Source organism: Vombatus ursinus, unplaced genomic scaffold (assembly GCF_900497805.2).
Source record: "Vombatus ursinus unplaced genomic scaffold, bare-nosed wombat genome assembly UNPS02014932.1, whole genome shotgun sequence".
Classification (NCBI taxonomy): domain Eukaryota; kingdom Metazoa; phylum Chordata; class Mammalia; order Diprotodontia; family Vombatidae; genus Vombatus; species Vombatus ursinus.
The window spans coordinates 5,554,820-5,563,310 of NW_020954710.1; positions in this window are offsets into that span (position 1 = coordinate 5,554,820).

Genomic DNA, 8,491 nt, shown 5'->3' on the forward strand with positions numbered 1-8,491 from the left:
AGAACCCCTGATCTAGGTCTGGAAGGGGCCTCAGAGACCATCTAGTTGGACTCTCCTATTTTATAGATGAAGAAGCTGGGGGCCAGAGAGGTGAATGACTTGCCCAAGGTCACATAGGTGATAACTAGCATTTATATAGCATGATAAGGTTTGCAAAGCTCTTTTGCATAGGTTATCTCATTCAAGTGTGTAACAGAGGTAGTGTTGCGATAGAGCGTCAAACTCCATGCTTAGACGAGGATGGAAGAGGAGTTGATTTTAACGAACTGCCTTTTTTCTATCAATGCCTATTTCCCTAGCCTTCAAAGACCAGCCTTCATCATCTGGTGTTACGGACCCTGAATCCTTTTCAGCAGAAGTCAGTCCATCAATCAACAAACATTTAAGGGTTTACTATGTGCCAGGCACGGAAGAGTTGAAATCAGACTTGCAGCTCTCCTTGACTACCCTGAATACTGTGCCTTCACCTCAGCCACCTTCTCCGGTTCCTTCACCATCTCCTCCTTCAGTAGGCATGCAGCTGACTTCCTCGTTCTCTCTCCAAGCAGCAGGATCAGCTTCATCTGAAGGCCTGCAAAGAGAGCCTTTGGGGAGTCTTGCCTTGGACAGCGGGCACCATGAGCAAGTGGTAGGCAGAAGCCCAACGCCACGTCTTCAGTTGAGCATCTTCTCCAATTCCCTTGAGGAGTACTCGGACTCAGCCGGGTCAAGGTCCCCATCTGGTTTGGGATGCTTGACCCCAAGCAATCTCACTGCTCTTTCAAACTCAAGTAGCCCAACTCCTAGAACGAGTACTTCTACCATTGTTTCTTTCCAAGAGAGCCAATCTAAAGGTGCCACCCTTACCGCTCCCCTACCTGGTCTCTGGCTTCACTCTCTTGCCTTGAATCATGATAAAAGGAAACCATCAGGGATTCCAGTGACTGTCCCACCAAATGGAGGATCCTTTAAAAGTGAAAAGCCCCCAGAAGCCACTGAAAAGATCCCAAAGGATATTTCAAAAGCTATTGTGCCCGAACTATCAGCTGCAGACCAGCAGGGCCAGGCTTTACTGCAGATGTCCGCTACTCTGGCTGCAGGTCGGAATGATAGCCCGAGGAGACATCCAGGACCCCGAAGAACAAATGCTCTCCTTTCCAAAAACTTTTCAGGCAGCATCATCCATCCTCTATTATCTTTCACTACTTCCTCTTCAAAGAAGGAACGAGAGCTGATCATGAAGCCACAGGCTGGGTCTATGGGGATTGGAGGGGACTCCATCATTTCCAGTGTTCCTGGAGCAGTGATGAATCAGCAAGGCACAAAGGACCCGACAAGTGAAGGGACGGCCCGGTTGCCACCTTCGGTCATGTTTCAGGATGATTCTACACCTTCTTCAGTGACCACAGGTGCTAACTCCCAGGCCTTCCAGCAAACCCTCCCAGCCCCGACAACCTCAGCTGGTCAGCTCTTCTCACTGCCAGCCCTGCCTCAGTTGGTCTTCTTTGGGTCTACAAAATACTTAGAGTCCCCAGTGCATTCACAAAAGACATTCACTACCCAGACTGATGGTCTCAGAGAAATAAGACCTGGGCAGGACTTGGCCCAGCTGCCAGAGCATTCCAACCAACTCAGAAGATTGATGGGGGGAAGCAGAACAGAGACAGATGTGAACCCCCAGAGGGAGAGCGGCTGGGTCAGTGCAGGTGTCCAGGGTGGCAATTACCTGGCAGGTAAGAACTTGACAACCACCTTTGCTGGAGGAAAGGCAGATAGCCATCATGGTCACAACCAGACACAGGAAGAGGCAGATCTTCAGGGAGCATTCTTCCCCACATCAGAAATGACTGTGACAACTCAGAGAGACCCTCACTTTCTCCAAAATAGGACTGAGGGGGTCTCGGTTACAAATCTGCCCCTGTCAGGACCAGGAGAGGCAGGACAGCCATTTCTGCAGGCTGAGTCACAGAGTAACAGTCCCTTATCTTGGAGAAATGTAGCCTATACCAACCGAGGGAGGATTTTACATACTTCATTTCCAGAAGAAATTGTATCTGATAGCTCTATCACTCACCAAGAGTGGCCAAAGACTGATGGACCTACTTCCCCCACAGGACACATGCTAAGAAGTCAATGGGCTTTTGGCCAAATAGCTGTCCATCCTTTCCTCTTTCTCCCCAGATTGCTGCCAGAGAAACAGTTGTCAGATCCTCGGAAGAGGGCCCTGGGTGGCATCAGAAGATCTACAACGGCATCCTCTAAGACGACCAGGGAGCAGCTCTCTTGGTGCTCTGAAGGCATCAGGACCCAAGGTCCAGAGTCAATGCCTCCTGGGACATCCAGTTCATGGCCTTCCCAGACACTGCATCCTGACTGGTACCTCCCCCAAGCTACTGAAGCTGCTTCACCATCCATTTCTAACCCAATGGAGCCTGGAGACCCTTTCCCCTCAGGCCACTAGTGTATCATTTGCCCTCAACAAGTGCTTCTGGGATCACACTAGCAATAGTCATTAGCAACAGAATTGCTCGGAGTATTGGAAGAGAAATCACAGTACAAATAGGCTGAGTTTTGTGGTTTTCCCCTTTTGTTCTGATTCTTCTTTCACAACATGACAATGCGGAAATATATTTAATATGATTGTACATGTATAGCCTGTATCAGATTGCATGCCATCTTGGGGAAGGGGGAGCGGGAAAATTTGGAACTCAAAATCTTATAAAAGTGAATATTGAAAACTATCTTTACATCTAATTAGAAAAAATAAAATACTATTAAGTGGGGGAAAAAAACCAAATAGGCTGAGTTTGCTGTTGTTCAGTCATCACCTCCGTACTCCCTGCTTCTGACCAAATTCTTTGGATCGGTTAGAGGCAGCTAGAAGGAGCAGGAAATACAGTATTGGACTTGGAGGAAGACCTGAGTTCAAATCCCTCCCCAGATACTTACTGGCTGTGTGACCTTGGGTAAGGTAAATCACTTCTCCTAAATATACCATAGTTCCCTCACCTGTAAAATGGGTATAATAATATCAGGTACCTTACAGGACTGTTGTTAGGATGACTAGAGATAATATATGTAAAGCACTTGGCCACCATTAAAGTATGTTACAAAAGGGAGCAGATTGTAACTTTAGTTGCACTGTGGCGTATTGAGGCTTGATGTCAGGAAAAAAAATTGAATAACAATTGTCACCTTCCTACAGTGGGCAGGGCTGCCCTGGGAGGCAGCAGGTGCCCATCAGTGGAGGTCTGGATGACCCTTTGTCAGGCAAGTCAGAGAGGAGACGTTCAGGGATGGATTTGATTTGATAGTCTGGAGTACCTGTCTGATACCAGGCTTCTGTGACATTATCAAATAAGCATCTACCAGGCCACCGGCATTTATGAAGCATTGGGCTTTTCCCATGCAGATTTGTATCCTGCTGACTACGCCAAGGGCAGCTAGGGGGCGCCATACTGCATAGAGCATCCAGGCCTGGAGTCAGGAAGACTTGAGGTCAAATCCAGCCTTAGACACTTACTAGATGTATGACCTCTGTTTGCCTCAGTTTCCTCATCTGTAAAATGAGCTGGAGAAGGAAATGGCAAAACCACTCTAGTATCTTCACGAAGAGTTGAACACAACTGAAGAGGCTTAGCTGAACTGTGCGCTAACCACTGGGCCAGGAGTTGAGGATGCAATGACAAAAGTGAAGCAATCCTTGCCTTCAAGAAGCTTATACTCTAACAGGGGAGATGTGTATGTATGAGATAGATATGTAGATATACACATACATGTGTACATATGTATGTATGTGTGGTGTAGTGGATAGAGAACTAGAACCAGAAGCCAGGAAGCCCTGGGTTTGAGTCTAGCCTCTGACACATCTTTCTGTCACCCAGCCTTCGATGTCCTGAGTAACTCTCCACGATCAGAAGGTGCAGCCGAGCAGGTGCAGATCCAGACTGATCGAAACAGATGCCCGGCACAGGGAATTGGATGAGGAGACAGAAAGATAACGTCACTGATACCACTTCCGGTTCCCTTTAAGATTTCCAAAACACTTCATATGCGTTATCTTATTTATTCCTCCCAACGGCCCTGGGGCGTAGGTGCTATGAGAGGTTAAGGGACTTGTCCAGAGACACCCAGCTAGTAAGTGTCTGAGGCTGGATTTGAAATCAGGCCTTTTTTGGACTCCAAAGCTAGCACTCTGCGCATTATCTCAACTCGTTGCCTCATGAAATGTTGCCCCTAGACCACCAAAACCAGGGATTTAACCAACTAGCGGAGTTGGTTCAAGAGGAATTAACAATGGTTGGTGTCTGGTATACATCGGGTGTTTAATAAATGCTTATTGCCTGGCTGACTTTAAACTCATTTGAAAAGACCCATACATCCAGATTACCTCCTAGCAAGGAGGGAGGGACCTTTGAGATTATCTAAACTAAGCCTTCTGCTGAGAAAATATTTCCAAAGTATTAAGCACAGTGCCTGGAACATAGTAGGCACTTAATAAATGCTTATTCCTTCCCTTCCCCTACAGATAAGGAGACTAAGGCCCAGAAAGCTTAAGGCACTTGCCCAATGTCACACCAGACATTAGTAACATGAAAGAAAAGAGAATATCTTTATTATATATAACCCAATGAGGAATGGATCATACAACCCAAGGTAGATTTCTTTGTCTGTGCTGGGTCTATCTCGGTTACCTTGCTATCGACTCTAGCTGGATACTGATATTCATGCTCATAAGACTTATGAGCCCCCAAAAGGAGTTGGGATCTTAGGGAACAGAGCAACCCAAACAACACCATTGCCTTCGGCTGCATTCAAAGAGATACCATGAGAATCCAGAACAGACCACAACTGAACTCTCAGTTCTGAGAGCCTTACTTTCAAGCACTAATAACATGAATAATAGCTAACATTTATATAAGGCTTTAAGGTTTACAAAGTGCCTTACATATATTATCTCATTTGATCCTCACAACCACTCTGGGAGGCAGGTGCTATTATCATGCCCATTTTATAGATGAAGAAACTAAGGCTCAGTGGGGTTAACTGACTTGACCAAGGCCACATAGCTAGTAATGGTCTGAGGCAGAACTGAGCTCAGGTAAGTCCAGTAATTACTCCACTGTGCCATATTTAGGAAGGACATTCACAGGAGAGGGTGCAGGTGGGCTGGGCTGTATCAGGGTGAAGGAATTGTAGATATGCAGCCTGAAGAAGAGATAGTTGGAAGGTAGGGTGGAAGGGTGGGGCATATTGTATTAACTGCCTTCAAGTATTTGAAGGGGTGTTAGGAAGAAAGAATTGGCATTCTATTTTCGGTTGCAGGGTAGGACAAGAAACAATGCGTCGGAATTGCAGAGAAAGTCGAGGTTCGTTTGGAAGGACCCGAGGTCCTACCGGGATTGCCCACACTTGGGACAGCTTGACTTCGGTTCCTCCTCTCTGGAGGTCATAGGTTGCAGGAATGTAGGACCAGCTCATCTAGACCTGGAAGGAACTCCAGAGCCTGTCTAGTGCAGCCCCTTCGTTTCACACCTGAGGCTCCCAGAGGTTCAGTGACTGGCACTTGGTCATCCAGACAGCAAGCAGTAGAGGTCATTTTTCAGGGATGATTCGCGGGGGATTTCCACTTAGCTTTTGGACTGGCTAGCCCTGAGATTCAATAAAATGCACACCAAGCTAGCTTCCAAATAACAAGGCAGGGGTGGGGTGGGGGAGCCTCAACAGAAATGTCTGTGAGTGGGAGTGAGGATCTGTCTGACTATGACACCAGGTGCCAGTGGCTAAGAAAGGAGGCGGTGGGGCAGAGAATCCGTGTCCAGAGTTTTCCTCTTCTCTCTCTCCTCCTTCCCACAGCAGCCACCTGAGAGGAGAGCTCCTGATGGCGCCACTCCCCCTATTCCCCATCCCTCATCACAGACAGGTAGCCAGGGCTGGCCCCTGCTGTGTTCTTGAACTCGGGAGGATTCCCCACCCCCACCAGCAGCAGCGGCCACTGCCTTCAGCCTGGAGGGCTGGCCCTTTGGAGATGCTCAGCAGCCCCAGCTTTCTCCAGTCCCAGGCCATCACGGGAAGTAGGTTTTGAAACGCTGCCAAGGGAGAGAGAAGTTCTGTCAATTACACGCGAAACCTTAAATAAATAAATAAATAAATAAATAATCAGCCTTGTCTTGGCTGATAAACTGTTTCTACCTCAAAGACTTTTCCCCCCTTTCCCAGTCCCTTCTTTCCTCCTTCCTCATTCTCTTGGCAGACGCTTCCCAGGCAGAGCCTAATAGCCCCATTTAGGGTGGTGTTGTGTGTTTTTTTTTCTTTTCACCACGGAATTGAACTGCTCCTGCCCATTATGAGGTTTTCAGGTTCTCTCTGAAATCAAATTACCGAGTCCATTTAATTTTTTAAAAGCTCAGATGATTTCCCTTCTCCAATCGAAGAAGTGACTTCAAGGCCAGACCCCCTGTCAGGCAGCTGATTCCCCTGCGGGCTCTGCCTGAGGAAAACAACCCCGTGTTCAGGACAAGGCTGACATCTAGAGGGGGAGCCAGCTGGATACCCCCAAACCTCGCTCGCTTCCTCAGACAGCAGAGCAGGGCTGTCACAGGAAAAAGGGGGAGGCACCTAGGGCTTCCTGTGGGGTGGCTGAGCCAAGAACATTTTGGTAGCAGGTGCCTGATCGGACCAAGGTCTGGAGGCCACTCACCTCATTTTACAGATGAGGAAACTGAGGTACCAAGAGGTTAAGGGACTTTCCCAGGGTCACATAGCTGGTAAGTGTCCAAGATAGGGTTTGAACTCAAGTCTTTCTGTCTCCATGTCCAGTGCCCTATCCACCATGCCAAGCTCTCTCTCCAGAGAAGAAATCCTGACTTACAAGTGGCCCCTGGGTAGTTTTAGCAAAGTAAAGAGAGAGAGCAGTAAATAGTAAGAGAGAGACAGAGAGACAGACACAGAGACACACAAAGACAGACAGAGCCAAAGACAGAGAGAATGTATGAATGAATGAATGAGGATGGCTCAGTGCAAGCCCATTTCTACTACTGGAAAATTAAAATCCCACAGCCCAGAAGAGAGAACTACCTCATTAGCAGAGGGAGGTCAGTGCTGCTGAGGGGTCACAGGAAGGCTGGGTACTTGCCAGGAAGGCAGCAGGAATGCATACAGCATCTTCTGTTTTAGAGAATTGACCCGTGGCCTTTCTGCAGGAGGTGTTTTTCTCTCTTTTCTCTTCATTCATTCATGTATTCATTCAACAAACATTTAGTTCAAGTGCCTGCTATGTTCTAGGTACTATTCTGGACACCTGAGATAAAATGACAAAGATATAAAAATCGTCCCTGCCCCCTCAAAAAGCTAACACTTTAATGGGGGAAAACTTGTACCCCAAAAAGTAAATATAAAAAATATACAAATAAAGACAAGGCAATGGGAGGGGGGAATTAACAACGGGGATGGGAATGAAGGATAAGCCTCCTATAGCAAGTGAGCATTTGAGCCAAGCCTTCAAAGACGCTAGGGACTGCACCAAGAAGAGGTGAGAAGGAAGAGTGTTTCAGGAGCGTGGGACCGGGGGCTTACCTTTGGGGGACATTGTCAAATATTTTTGTTACAAATATTTGCCAGCTACCACCAATCCCATCAACATCTTCTCTCTCACCTTAAGCAGTAAAGGGAAAAGACTTAATGAAATCATTGCCATTTGTCCAGCATAAATGGTACAAATGAGTGGCTATTTGCAAGGCTGAAAGGGACTGAATATTAAATGTTTTGGGCAGTCTTCCCAGTTCTACTCCATATGCAATCTGGAAAAAGCCACCTTTCCCTTCTCATCTCTAGATTCTGTTTCTTCTTTAAAATGAGGACAACAATACCGCCACCAGCGTGATTTTCCTGAAATACAGATCTGGCTGTGTTACTCCTTTACTCAATAAACTCCAGTAGCTCCCAGTTGCCTCCAGGATCAAATATAAGCTCTTCTTGGCTTTTGAAGCCAAGACTTTGGCCGCAACCTATCTTTTCAGCCTAATTACACATTATTCTCCTTGCCAAATCCTACAGTTTAGTCAAATCGGTCCTCTGTCTGTTCCTTAGGCACAGCACTCCATCTCCTGTCTCCATCTTTGAATTTGTATTTCTAGCAGTTAACATGGTGCCTAGCACATGGTAGGTGCTTAATAATTGCTTGTTAATTGTATTTATTCTGTATATGTAAATTCTGTATATACTCATTTATATACATGTTGACTGTCTTGACAGAATTGAAATTTCTTGAGAGCAAAAAGTATTTCATTTTTTTTTCATCTTTTTATCCCTAGCACCCTACTGTAGTACCTGGCACATAGTAGGTACTTAATAAATGCTTGTTGATTGAATTCATTAGAAGTGCTTTGAGATCTTTATGGTACGTGTTTACGGCTCACTCAGGGCCTTGATAAAGGCATGAGTTCAGTCTGATCTTGGGTGGCCGCTGTGTGTGTGTGTGTGTGTGTGTGTGTGTGTGTGTGTGTGTGTGTGT